Source organism: Pezoporus flaviventris, unplaced genomic scaffold, assembly GCF_033815535.1.
Source record: "Pezoporus flaviventris isolate CSIRO_AGI_PZ_B2104156 unplaced genomic scaffold, CSIRO_AGI_Pfla_v1 ptg000005l, whole genome shotgun sequence".
Lineage (NCBI taxonomy): Eukaryota > Metazoa > Chordata > Aves > Psittaciformes > Psittacidae > Pezoporus > Pezoporus flaviventris.
The window spans coordinates 15,238,668-15,253,889 of record NW_026892553.1 but is presented as its reverse complement, the minus strand read 5'-3'; the positions used below and the strand labels follow the sequence as shown (position 1 = coordinate 15,253,889).

Here is a 15,222-nt window from a genome sequence, read left to right as displayed (position 1 = left end):
ACAAAATATCTTCAAGAGGCTTTCAAAACCAGAGTTTCTATTTCTAGGATACAGAATGATGTGTTCATGTGCACACGTGGATGTGTGAGCATATGTTTGTATGTCTTAAGTAGACAGATTTCATAAGGGGATTCTTTTCTAAGGCCTCTTTGAAAGGTAACTGTGGCTAGCAGACTCTTCGGTTTTCCCCATGCCTAGAAAAAGAGATTCAGAATGCTGTATTTGCCAGTTTCTGAGCTATAGTATTTGCATTAGATCCAAGATCAGGATTTAGACAGATTTCAGTCTAATCTTTACTAAATAAAATCAAAGTCTCTGTAGATGTGAATTAGTTGTATTGTGTTGGAACACAGTCTATTGCCAACTAAAATGTTTGCTTTTATTTAACACAAATCTGCATGTGCATAGTCTTCATCTTGGCAAATTATGACTGTAAAAGTAGGAAGTATAGAAGTAGTAAATATTGGCTTTTAAGCTACATCAGAAATCTTCCTTATGCAACAACATTATTAAGAGAAAACAGAAATGAGAATTGTTCCTGATAACAGCTGAAACCTTTATAAAAGTGAAGAATTGGAAAATGTTTTGAGAAAAGAAAGGGAACATAATTTTTTCCTTTTTAATTCAAATACTACTTTGTTTTATCAACCTATAACAAAAGGAAAAAGCAATGTAAAAGCCATCTGTGTGGGCAGGAGCATTGGTTGCCAGATGAAACTTCTTCTCCTTGGACTATTCTGTGAATGGAAAATCGGTGAGGAAATAGATGGTTTTAATGGACTCAGTATTTATTTTGGCAGAAAATTTATATACAGTTTTGGTTATAACACAGTTGTGATGTTCATGTATATGCTGAGCATAGTTTTCTGGAATTCTTCAAAGCTATAGATGGCTATAAGCAAAGTGTTTTTCTGCTTCAGATTAATTAATCATTTATAATTTTGTCCCATTACATTGTTGTGTTATTGATGAGATACAAACACTTGACTTTCAAATAGAAAGACTTGAAAATATGATTTAGAAAGCATGTTCTTTCTTCATTAATTCTAACAAACTTAATCTGTCAGATGTTCATAGAAAGCAAATACATATGGCTATGGATGATTAATTTCAGATTGCAATTAGTAGGAATGTTTTTTTCTTTTCCGTGACTGGTTCTGAATAATCAGTACCTTGTGGTAATTATTTTAAATAATGAAACTGTCAATTTTTGCTTCCCGGCTTTATTTTGGCAGTTATTTCTGCCAGAGTTTTGTTTATTTTTTTAATTAACATTTAAACAAAGTTTTTAATCAAATATCTTGGCTTTTTCTTTACTCTGAATTAATGTCCGTACAAAATAATGGAGCAAGATTTCAATTACATTTTGACTTATATGTAAGTTTGGCCAATGATTTGGCCCATAATTTCAGTGCAGTTTTGAACAGATTTTAGAAGTGAAATTGCTGAAGCAGGTACTGCTGTGAGATTTACTCATGTAATTCTCCGTATTCTGAAAAATCCTGTTTTGATTTTTCTGTTTGTTCCTACGAAAGCAAGTTAATTCTGCTGTGGCTTTATGTTTCCTTTGTTCTAGCAAATCAATGCCTGGCTTTTCTGTGAATTACCATGAGCGAGGCACATTTCTTACTGTACATATGTTTCCTGTTCTCACTCACAGGTTTGCCTCTGTTTCTCCCAAATAGTTACTATGTCATTACCTCTATGAATGCAAGATGAGCTTTCACGGGGTAGGAATTCTGACATTCTCCAGTGCTTTTTTGGGGTAAACATTCACCATGAATTTGAGCATTTTCCTCTTTTTTCTTTATTTTTCTTTTCCTTTCTTTTTCTTTTTTCCCATTTCTTGCAAAAAAAGACCAAGTGTCACCTCAATAGCAGGAATCTGGCTTGTGTGAAATAAAAGGCCATACGATGGAAACCATACTTACTTGCTGCAAATATACTGGTAGTTTTATTCATGTTTTATAAAATCTGAATTTTAATCTGATTTTTAAGCAAGTGCCTGTTTAATAGACAGGATTATAAGGCTTCTGGTTTCAGGCGGTGGGGAATAGGCAGTAGAAAGGAAATTTGTAGTTAAGAAATTTTGTGACTATTAGGAAAGCATATATGAATCATCACCAATGTCACCACTAAAGATCACAAGTCACCACTGAATGGTGTGATTGTTTCTACATACAGCCTGTGCCTTTGAAGACACTACCTGCAGTTAGACAGCACAAGGAAAATGCGTGTTTTCTAAAAAAATGGAATTGTTTAGGAGCTGATGCCAAAGTAAGTTCAAATTTAAAAAGTAGATTTAAAATAACACTTTGCTGTAATGAGTAGGAATCATGACAGGAGAATAAAGCATAAGAAAATATCCTTGGGGCATAAGTGAGATAATTAGAAATATTGTTAAAACTAAAGCATCTGTTTGAATCCTTTGTGAGAAACCCAATTCACCCACATGCATGCATAAATGAGGGCTCAGTTCACTAATGCTGCAGTTTGAACACTAAATATCACATGCTTTGCATTTAAAGAACATACAGATTAAATATGAAATGCCTGTAATACTAGGGAGCCTGCAGTAATGATACACTGTGGATTTAAAGATCGTATGTAAACAGGCAGATGTCCAAAGCAAGCAAATGTTCATTACAGAAAAAAATCACATCAGGCATCTATTTTATAACACTAAAGTAAAATAAAGAGGAATTTTTTTGAGGTTTATGGAGAAAACAAAATTTATTAGGAGCGATCAGCATGTGCCATCCTGATCATCCGGCAGAAGCAAATACAGTAGGCCTGTGGCACTGCAGTCTCTGGGTCAGGTCCCATCTGAGGCTAAGGTAAGCTTGAGACAGAGCCCTGCAATGCAGGAGACCATCTTCATACTGGTGGAAGAATCTGGGTGCTTGCATGCACCCACAAAGTTTAAAAAAACACCAAAAACCAAAAACAGGAGGGAAATATAACTTCTGTCTTCTGAATGTAGATATTTAACACATGTACCTTTGCTTCCGTAGTCCAAATAGAGTCCGGTTAAATTCTTTTTGCAAAGCATGCAAGTGTGTGAAGGCTCTGCTCAAACCTGTAGTATTGTTTGAAGTCATTAGTAACCTAAATAGCACTGCCTGTTGCCATGAATGTTCTCCACTCACATGGAATGTCTCTACAGACCACAGTTCGCCCTCCCAGCCACTACCCCCCCCCCCCCCCCCAGGTCTTGTCTGATTATCAGCTACTTCAGCATTGATTTTTAACTGTTTCATCCATTTAGAGTGGAACTGAAAAGATCACTTCAGAATGGGACTTTTTAATGCCGTTTTCAATAGATGATTACTCTGAAGCTGGTTAAGTAGACAAGATGCATAAATGAAGGAAGAGTGAAAACGCATAGAAAAATCTGTATTAGTTTCAAGTTTACCATAGAAACCATTGAAAGAACAGAGGAGATCATCTGTGGTCTCCTGGGAGGATCGATTTTTTTAAGTGTAAGTTCAGAAGATCAGTATTTTTCACCCAGTTTTAAACACGGCCAAATCAGTGACCTTGTCTGCCGTTGATTACAGCTGGTCAAGTAAATCACGACAGCAAATACTTAGTATATTCTGATGGTACTAAAAAAAGAAAAAAGGCACAAATTTTGTCTTCATTTTGGAGGAAATAAATCTAAATGGAATGGAAAATCACTAATGCCTGGCTGTACTCATATGGTGATTGCATGGCAGTGCCCCAAGGCACACTGAGGCCCCTTCAGATTTTCTAGATAATTAGAATTTTCATGTATTGGCTTTTACCACAAATTAATTAATTCCTCCTTGTGTGAATGCACAGGAATGATAACTGTAGAGTCTCCATCCATCGTCTTCTTGCCTGCCCCATCTTTAGTGAACTGCTGAAGATTATCTGATCCAGTCGCCCACTAGAAGGATCAGGTCTTGAAATATTGAATACTGAAAATCTCCAGGGGTCAGGTTGTACCACTCCTAATGCTTTTCCAATCTCCTTGTGCATCAGTATAACCAGAGATGAAAGTTAATGGCAGAGAACAGGAAGAAGAGGTAAGCCTTCATGATTCTCAAGCTGCTTGAAGACAGAAGTCTGTTTCTGGCAGTCACCGCTGAGTTGTGCCTCTTCATATATTGTTGCTGTTCTGCAGCAGCTGCGGAACACATTTCCGAACTCTAAACTCGCTCCCCTCGTGCTCTGTAACTGTTTCTACCCTGCTGTCATGGCTGCATTTCTTTAGCAATGAGTAATTGATCATCTGTGATTTGTGTTTATGAAGTTGGAGCTTCTGGTGTTAATCCATTCTTTTACCTGCAAGCCCCTCCTCCCTTCATTTTGGGCTGGACCTTTTGGAAGCCTGTGCTACAGCTTCTGATTTTCTTCCACAGCCTTCAAGATCCAACTTCCCAATAACATGAAGTCTTTTTAAAACAGTCTAGTAATACATACATTCTTACCCTAGGGTTGCTAAATAGTCCTCTCAACAAAGTAATAATCTATTAAAATACACATTTTTATGTATAGTCATAAAATGTGTGGTAACTGCTTGTTTTTAATATCTGTTAGTTACAGCAGTAGCATTGGTATGTTATCAAAATTGCCATACAACAGCATAACAAAATATTGTTTACCGCTAAAAGCAGACCACACAGCAATTCAGGGTTTTTGCCTCGATAATTCATTACTGTCATGTAAGGTCTTTTTTGCACCCTGCATCCAATACCTGTATATCTGTTGATTATATTCTTTGCTAGTTCAAGGATGTGATTGCATGAGTTATGGAAGTTTCCCATGTGCTTTTTACATTCTAGGCTTAGGCTCAGGTTTCTGCCAGTCTTCTAATAACAGAGAACAAACCAACAGTCCCAGAGGCATCATAATGGAAAAATCAAAGGGGTACAAGTTGTTTTCTGTTTCACTTTCTACAGTCCTGTGGAGTGTTACAGACCTTTGCACACACGATGCACATGACTTTGGGGTACTTCATAACTGTGTAAGAGCTGACACAAATGCTGTCCATAGCATTGCTTGTTCTGTGGATAGAGAATTAAAATTTCCTAAATTGTCAACCTTTTTTAGTCTTTAAAACTGACTTGAAAGAAATTAGATGAACAACTCTGAGCAGCCTGGTCTAGTGGAAGGTGTCCCTGCCCGTGGCAGGAGGTTGGAACTGGGAGATCTTTTAGGTTCCTTCTAACTCAAAACCATTCTGTGATTCTGTGATCTTCAATAGTAGTGTCAGTTCCAGGCATCATGTAATAACTGCATGAAAATAAAAAATAAGCAGTGCTAATAAACGTTACCATAAGGAGTGCAGCCACTGTCTGATACTTTTAGGCCAGAATTCTGGAGGCTGTAATAATAATACTTAAATGTTCCCAGAGTACTTGTATGTGTTTCTTTTAAAAGGAACAGATTTTTGCCCTTAAGGCCCCCTCAAGTTGCAATGATTTTAATTAGTGACACACATAGCTTAATTCAGCTTATTCTACATACACTGTTAAGAATGTTTGAATCTACTAACAGCTCTCCATAATCAGGGAGCTGAAGGCGTATGTGTAGTGATATGGATTTAATAGAACAATTCTCTTAACTCAGATGGGAGACTGATTCTGGGACAGCTGTGATTAAAGTATAGCCTATACCTTTAAAGAAACCACAGGTTGGGCCACCTTGGGGTGAAGGGCATTGATCGGATCTAATTGATACAGGCAGGCATGACAGGTTTGGGCTTTTTAGTCAAGATTCTTGACAACCAAGTTTCTCTGAGGGACTTAAATCTGTATCATAATTTTCTCGTGTCCTTCTCCTGGCTTCCCGTCAGTTTCTCGAGTCCTTTGTGAGATTCAGTGCACAGATTTTTCAGAAGAGCTGTAATACCCACATGGCTGTATTTGCAGGTGTGTCACACTAAGCTATTTATTTTGGTCCCTTGTTGCCCTATGTTATCTTATTCAACATTCGGCTTTAAAAGTGTACATGAGTGATAAATTAGACCCTGGGTGATAATGGACAATTGTGTTACCAAAATGTCCTGTCATGACAGGATGAGCATGTCTGGGTGTTCTTACACCGTTCTGGGGTTTGAGCTGCTCTCTCCTCTGACGTCTTCAACTCATCACTGGAGCTTTGATAGCACTGTGTTAAAGGTATTTGATAAACTGTCATATAAAATTTTTGACTGTAAATTTTGAACATCGGACAGAAGACCTTCCTGCCTTCCTCTTTCTGAGCTATGGCTTTCACATCCTAAAGCAGCCTCCCTAGAGAGCAGTCATTCCGGGTGCATCACGACAAGCAATTCCCATTGTCAGACTTTTGCACATACACCGTATTTGCAAAATATGCAAGTGTTTCTGTACTTACTGACTGACTTATTTAACAGTCATGCTTCCTAAACAAAGTAAATAAACATATATAAAGTTAATCTAATTCAGGCCAGCCCTTCATAATTCTTTGAATGATGAAGAACAGTTCCTGGACCTCAAGAATGGCAGGGTTTAGCTATTGTACGTTGCACATCAGAAAAGAAAGTTTCTCTTCCTTTACGAAGCTGAAAATATCACTGAAGCGATGAGCAAGAGCTACACAGAAGTAGAGTTTGTCTGGCAGTTTGAAGTTAGATTATTCCAGCAGGATTTCAGGGCATTGCTTGGTGTAACAATGCAATTATAACCATTTACACAGGCAGAAAAGTTTTCTTTGTGCTGTCATCAATATTAAGAGCCTGCAAGTCAAACTGCAACATACAAAAATGAACGAGTGAAGCAGAAATAGGGCTAGCTGTAATCTCAGTACCTTTGTTATCTTTTGAATACTGTCATGGACTTTACTTTGATTTCATAATGAAATGTTTTGTTTGTTACATTTCAAAGCAACATCTAACTTTTAAAAATGTATATAGATTTGCCACGTACAGTTATAGTATATTAAACCGGGAGAGAATCTGGAGACATTGTTCTGAAGATCCATATGTCTTTCTGAGATTCCTTTGTTTATTGGGGTATCATAGCCCAGAAATGTTTTGATGATGTTGTCTAAATTCACAAGTTAAATTTCTGTTAGAATTTTTTTTTTCATTACAGGTTAGGTATTTTTTCATATAGATGATTATACAGGCAGTACCTCTCATTTAGGTTTATGAGACATTCTGAGAGAAGAACAAAGGATTGCCTTTAATCTGGATAGGTTACAAATCAGGTTTGTGTTTGTAAGCAATGTTTTAAGTTGGATTAGTTTTCAGAGGGAGAAAAGAAGAAAAAAAAAAAGAGGTGCTTTGAAGTATTTGGTTATGGTCCTTGTTCTTAAACAGAGATGTGTCTTACTGTCAGAAAGTTGATTAAAGCTTGGTGAATGTCATTGCTGTCTCTGTGGTCCATGTTAAACAGACCACTTTAAAATGTATGCACTCAATTGTCAATGGTATTAGCATCCTCCAAATCTTAGCTTCACAGGATTGAAGCTTGACAAGACAGATTTTCTGAGTATATCTGCTTTGATACACATATCAGAGTATTAGCAACCTGTGAGATGCCAACCCTGGTAATACACAGAAACGCCAAGCTGTGAAGTGATACAAATGTGTTCTGTAAGCTTATGAACCTTAGAGCCCAGTGAAGTAGATGCCCCTGAGAACTTTGCATCAGGGTCAGCATTCAAAACAGGCTTGAATTAATCAGAATCTTGGGATTTTAACCTTATATGTGTATTTTGGTTTTGGATCAGAATTAAAATAGGAATCATGAATTTTGAATTCGATCCATTAATCTGCAGGTACTCTAAACTGAAATGGAAGTCTCTGCACTGGTACCTGATTAGTTTTGATTATATTTTTTTGTGGCATAAATGTTCTAGTTGTGACCTACATACTACACTCATACCGATTCTCCCTCATTTTCTCTCTAATTCTTATAAAGTAATCTCAGGAGGATATAGGAGCAGGACATTTAGAAGAGCTTATGTACAATTATTACTGTTCTAATTAAAATAATTTACACATGCAAAGTTATTAATATGATTAAAAGAAAAATCCAAAAATACCCTTTAATCACTACAGTGTGACTCCATAGACCTTTTCTACATTATAATAATTGAATAAGAACTATAAAGCTCAGAAATGTATCACATTCCTTTTAGAAAAAGAGGCATTTTAGTTTTGGTAAAAAAACAAATAGTCTAAGAGATGTTCTTAGCATACATTAGTACGAACTGCTTAAAACAAAGTAAGTTTATCAGTAGTATTGGCAGCTATATTCTTTTTATTATGCTGTAGAAGTACAGATGGAAGATACAGCCATGCCATAGAAGGGCACTGCACCTGCCCCCCCTGACCTGTGATGCCCTTGTTGCTTATTGCTTTTCTGCTTACCTACTTTATTTCATGCAAAAAGTTATAATTTGGCTGAAGTTGACAAAATAACCAACCGAAGAGTACCTGTTTATTCCATCATATTAATGTGACACGTAATTTTTCAACAGCCATTTTGTTCTTCAGAATTAATTACTTCTTGACAAGACTTCAATTTAATGTATTTTGTAGTAATTTACAAATTTCAATCTAAATTATTATTTTTTTAAATGCCCAGAATTTTTAATACTTCATGAACGATTTGTTACAAATACAGAATTCAGCCAAGGCAGTTTTATATTGTCTTTTAAACAGTATCTAAGTCTACCCAATCTGTCAGTGCTTCTCATACCTAACATCATAGCTGCATGATTATCAGCCTGTTCAGTCTCTAATATCCCCGAAGAGACCAGAGCCAATCTCACATCCAACCATTTAGGGTCAAGATTTCAACACGACTTCTGCACTATGCTTTCATGGGTTTGGAGGTAAAAAACTATAATTTTGCTTTTGTATTAGCAAATGCTTCTTGGGGGTATTCCTTACCCAGTATGGGTCACACAGACATTTCATGACTGCAACACACAAACACATGGCTGCAGCCTCTGGCTACTAAATCTCTGCAATTTATGCCCAGCAGCTCTCATGCACCAACTGATCGAGCACCGGTGGGTAAATTAATTGGGTGTTCATGGGTGAATGCAGTAAATCCTGCCGAGTATATACAGCTAAAATATTAGTGTGGTTTGCAAGTACTTATTACTTAAATGGGCCTGTGGATTAGGTATTTAGAGGAGGAAAAGTAAAATACGCAGCACCACAAACGGAAAAAGCAGTTTGTCCTGATAGGTGTTGCCTTTGAAGTACTTATGAATTAATGGCATTATAGCTAATCCCTGAAATGGATTGGACAATTGCTTTGTGAGATTAGGATGTGCTACTTTTACAAGAAAATAGTTCCATGGACATTTAATGCGTGTCTTGCAATACCTATTTCTTTAGTGTTGCAAATATAATTGTAATTAATTGTATTTGTAATTTTTTAAAATTTAACTTTTGTAATTGATTATCTTGTCAACTCTTACGTAAAGATAGTTTGAGAGATTTACTCTAGGTGAATTATCTTCCTGGTATGAATTTATGAGTTTAAATACCATGCTTCTCAGCTCAGAGAATGGCTGTTTGCATATACTCACTTTAAAGCCTTAAGAACCTTTGGATTTTAAGAAAAGTCTTTCTTAATGTTGGGTTTTATACCTTATGACACTCTGTCAAAAGCAGTGAAATCTTTTCTGTTGAAAACCTAAGGTTAATGCAGAGACCTGCATACATAATGTAGGTTAAAAACTGCATTACAGCTGATAAGGTACTGAATATGATACTGAAATAAGTACTGTTCAAACATGACTAATTGTACATCTCTTGGTATGGAAACCTCAAATGTATGACCTAGGATTCCCAAGAATAAATTTATTTTAAAATATATTAATACATGAGAGATTCATCAAAATCAACTGTACTATTCCAGTTTCCCAGAACTTTGTAATGAGTTAAACTGAAGGCATTTTCCTGAAGCTGCATGTGTTCATTTAAAATAGTACAAGTTCACCTGAATTTCTGCTTTCAGTAAAATTCTTTTCAAACTGTTGTGTAGTTTTGTCTTATAGTAGCACCTGTCACACAGGTTTGAAGGGTTTCGTTCAACGGAATGGTAGACATGCAAAAATAGTAAATTTCTGCTTTAACATGTTAAAATTGTACATGATTTTAAAATTATTTTATTTGAATATGTAGAATTGCATTGAAGTATAATTATCTGTCCATGAGTTTAATGAGGGACAGAAGAGCTATTTGCATTTTGGTGTACATATTTTGAGAAGCTAAGAAGTCACTTGAGTATTCTGCAGGCACAGCTGTGCAATCACTTTAAGATCGTGCTTAAGTGCTGAAATTGATCTACTTTAAAAGAAAAGGTATGATATGGTTAAATAAGACCCAGATTGAGTAAAAGGTTTTGTTCTGTGTTGAACAAAATGCTTTGATGTTGCTACCTCAATCGAAAATGTCTTTGTCTGGTTAGCATGTTTACTTAAATGGATAATGTTTCTAACTCTGATCTGCAGATGTAATTTAGAATTTACGGCTTAAATATTCTCAAATAAAAATACATGAAGAAATTGCATGTTCATGTTTCACATACTGTACATATTCAGCAGAATGTGCCATCATTTATGTAAATATAGCTGTATCCATGCCTGTAAGTAATTTTAAGATAGCACCATCTTTTTCTCTGTTATCCAGTAAAGCAAAAGGAATGTATTGGATGCTCTAATAATGGTTTAAAAGCTACAGAAAATGAATTTTAGCCCATTGTTAGGATGGAATATAATAACAGAATTCACCTGCATGAATTTTCATTTGCTTAACTGAATTTTGGTTCTGGTGGAATTCAGGCTGAAGCCAGTATTGCTGTTGCATGTAGATATCATTGTATTCATGGCTGGTTTAAGCTTTGTGTAAGGCTTTCTGGGTTGTGGTTTATTCATTGCTTCTTGAATATTATTCAAGAAATGAAATGTAAATATTTTTGATTCCTGACAGGTAATATAATTCTTTCCTACTTTCCTGGCTTTTGCTTCACCGTTGCCTGCTGTAAAAGATTAATGCTCTTCTATTCATTTTTTCGTATCTATTTACCAGCTGTCTGGACTCTACAAACTCTAATTCTCTTTTTATTGCCAGCACACACGCAATGAAAATAGGGGTATTCGTAGCAGAGTACTGCAGATGGAAAGTGTTTCTGTAAGCCTGGCACTGGGTTTCAGCAGCTCTGGTTAGTTATAGTTACTTTTAACTATGCTGAATTTAGCTTCCTTAGTACAAAATACAACCCATGCCCCAGTAATGAGTGAGAGGCAGAGGCAGCATATCACTATTTTTGTTTCATGATAGCACTTACAATACTGCTTACCAAAGCTGTCACTTTCATTTGACCACATAAAGAAAATAAATGGGGAAAGAAAGCTATAACTACCATGGCAGCTGCTAGAAAAAATGTTGAGGATCAACTGGCATTCATTTTCAAACTGGCATTTTTTAAGAGTGCATCCAGGCAGCAGTGTCAATTAAAATTCTTTTCTTTACAGATCTGATGCCATACCCATTTTTAACCCTTGACTAAGAAGAAACTGGATCCATGGATAAGGTCAGATCTGTGGTTATCAACGTTTTAATGTATGATGTCCATCATGTGTGTACAACTAGAAATGTCTGCCCTGGATAAGTACAAAAAAAAACAGATGTGTTTTCTTCAGGGCACTCTCCATTCAAATAAACATGATTGCAGCTCAGTGAACAAAAGACATGCACTCTCCATGATGCCTACTTAGTATAGTGTCACATAGCTGAATGTTTAAATAGAAAGTTAATATTTAGCATAAGCAAATAAACCCCCTTTATTTAATTTTTTTCCCATTGGCCAGATAACTGCAGGGAAGGATATCTTCACAAAATCATTCTCTTCTCCAAATTTTAACATTCCATTTGATGCAACGTATTTCAAATGTTACCTTTCTTTATGTAACAAAAGGCACTTAATTTACTACAAATGTCCACAGGTCAGTGTGCTTTAAGAATAAAGTTCATTTTTGGTTTTGTTTGCCAGCAGGAGAGTCTAAGTAAGATGATGTAAGCAGGGCATGCCAATTAGCCTGCCTTAAAATGATCCTATTAATAGAGAGGTACAGTGGTTTTATGAGTATAATTACTTTTATATTGACATAATTATTAAAAAAAAAAGAAAATCTGTCACAGTGACTCCATAATGCTGACAATGGAGTATTGTTTGTGCTGTGTCTTACGTTGACGTTTAAGATCATTCAAGGTGCATTGCCCTGAGCTGTAGGATGGAGGCAGAGCTAGTGCTATTGTCTGGCTCATTAGTTAATGTGATTCCTGTTCACTGACAACTCAGGTGGAAAGAAATACATCACTTCCAGCACGTGCTGAAAGCTGGAAGCCTGTGAATGAGCCAGATTTCTAAATCCTTCTCTGAATTTTGGTACTGCCATTAGAGAGTATGAGGAGGAAGAAAATTCTCTGTTAGAGAGATAACTGATTAGAGAGATCTTTTTCTGCATTTGGTCAAACAAAGCACTGGTTTATAAATGAGAAAGACTGCCTGAGCAGTGAAAGGCTTTTACAGAGTAATTCAACAGTTATTGTGAAGGTTAGCTTTCTCAGAAGCAGACTAATGTTTGTGTTCAAGGACAGTAAGGAGAAAGAAAGAAAGAAAAAATATATGTATTAGGGAAAGAGTAAGAGTCTTTGTAGTGGTTTTCCTGAAAGACAGACTTGTGAATGCACACAAAAGCAATAGTTAAGAAGGGAAAGATATTGACAGGAAAGGAAATGGATAATTACTTTAAAGTGTCAATATTTCCCTTGAGTATTTAAATGAGAGCATTCTTGTCCCTCATCCATTCTTGGGGGAGGGAGACTGTGGTTCACTGCAGTGCCATAAATTATAGAAAGGCAAGTTCATCTCCAGTTCCATGGCTTTAGTGACAAACCAGGCTTGGGCATATGCTAACCCACTCCAGTCAACTACAGAGCCTGCCTTCTGCAAGCTGTCAACCAGATACTGAATAAGATTCAGATAAAAATAGCAAATTTGTTTATGTTTGTATTTTAATCTAGGTCATATTTGGGATCCAGCTTTTACTGCTTCTCTGTGAACATCTACTGGTGACACATGTAGTGTTGGGGCCAGAATGAATGACATATGAGGAGTGTGAAACTCATTAATGCCATTAAAAGCTGTATCTTTTGACTCTGTGTACTAGACATGTAAAAAAAAGTACCTCTTCACATAGCAGTTACATACATGAATTCAAATTGTGATGAGTGTATGGGTCACATCCTGCCCACAATTTACAGTTAGTCAGTTCTCAGCAGTTGCAAGAGAAGATTATTTTGTTTAGCCATGCGTAGAACAGAAACACCAGGATTAGAAATGCTCACAGGTTTACAGATGTGCTTGTGTAATCCATATAGGCTGTAAAAAAAACAATTTATAAGAAATACTTTTTCTGTTACACTGATACAAATGAGATTTATCTCTGTAACCCCAAAATTAGATTACTTGCATGCCAACAAATGCTTTTTTTTCTGTAGAAGATGAAAAATATTAACATCTGTCACTTCAGTTCCCAGAAAATCTTTTCAGGTGCAAATTCTATTGTGTACATTAATAGCAGAGTTCACAAGAGAAAAATATGTTAAATGTATTTTAGCATCATCTAGAAGAAAATATGTTATGTTACAAGTTGTCTAGCAAATGTATGTCAGATTAGCTGAACAGTTTTTTAACAAGTGTGTCCTCGTTCCTTCAGGAACTGACAACAATAGTAGCTAGATTCTCAAGGAAATTTAGGTTCCCAGTGCCTCTTGAAAACAGAAGTGGGTAATAAAAGTTATTCTGCTCTTCAGGATTTTAGTGAACTTGAAAAAGTGATCAGGAAATGCTTGGGAAGACAAAGGTGACATTTGCCTCCTTGACTACCTAAAGTGATGTACTTACTCTGGAAAAAGGTACTATTGACCGTTCTGTTCTATGCAGAGTTAGAGAAGAATAGAGAGAACTTTTTGAGTTGTGTTAGTTAAAAATGCATTAAGTTGAAGACAACAACACAAGTAAAAAGTTTTTCATAGTCTTCTAGAAGTATAAGCCATACTCATCAGATAAAATACAAGTGCAGTTTTACTGACATTTGGCTTCATGTACATCCCATTGGTGTGTGATTGCCTGTTTTACAGTGACTCTGTAGATGTTCAAACCTATCAATTATCAAGTAAATGACCAAAACATTAAAAATAAAAAAAGAAATTAACTCATCCAGACATCCTTGCCCATTCTGGGGTCTCTTCCATTAAATGGATAAGGACTAAATTCCTTATTAAAAATATGGATTGAGAGTTTGGACACAATGTTATAGTATTGCCAGTTTCTGCCACAAACAGGTTAAAGCAATAAATTTATTTGGTTTTTTACTTCTTATTTCTTGAGAAACAATCAACTCACAGGATTGCACATTTCAGATTAATTGGCCAATAGGACTTGACAGGTCTGATCAGAGCAGGATCATTACCAGATGTGATGAGCCTTATCTTCTGTCTGAATAAAACAAAGATTGCAGAGTACCTGTAAGGACAAAGGAAGAGCAGTACTTTTCTTATTCCTATGGAAAAAAAAAGTAGGATAAGGACTGTAAAATTAGCAAAGCTTCCTACAGTCTGTATCACTGAAGTGACTTTACAACAGTTCCATATTAATATACTGTTGTTAGTTAAGATCACAGCAAGTACTATTTTTATTTACTGTGAAGTTGTACTACCTCCCAGAGCCTTATTAGCTGCCAGTTTAGTAAGGATATTTCTCATCTCTCACCCATGATGATACTACAAAACAGTGAATTGTCTTTCCTAGGAAAAACATACCTGAACTGCATTTTATGCATCCTTTTAGACTGACAGTGATTAATAATCATCCCACATAGGGTAAACTTCATCTAGATGATCTTTTTTGTGTTCACTCATGAGAGTCTCATGTGAGGCTGTAAAACACTGAGGTTGTGATGAATTACACAGTCTGTTTTTCTTTTGTCCCCAAGACCTGTCAGTGTACTGCAGAAAAAAAAGTTTGATGGGTTTGAAAAGATTCATTCTGAAAAAAATACATTGATTCTTACTTGTCTTTCTGGTATCATCTAGGTGTCTTACAGATGGATTGTGTGCCTACTCCAGAAACTGAACTCAAGCAAGTAGGTCTATATTTAGACCTTAGATTTTGGCTTTTAAAAATGTGTTTTCCTTTG

At 36.0% G+C, this 15,222-nt stretch overlaps 1 long non-coding RNA gene across 1 annotated transcript in view; it reads left to right on the top strand.

Moving 5' to 3' along the window:
• Window positions 1-11,554, top strand: part of LOC133265216 (uncharacterized) — a 247,094-nt gene extending 235,540 nt beyond the window's left edge. Inside the window, exon 7 of the long non-coding RNA XR_009741896.1 lies at window positions 11,494-11,554. This is a non-coding gene — a long non-coding RNA (uncharacterized LOC133265216). The remainder of the gene's footprint in view (window positions 1-11,493) is intronic.
• Window positions 11,555-15,222: the final 3,668 nt, after the last annotated feature.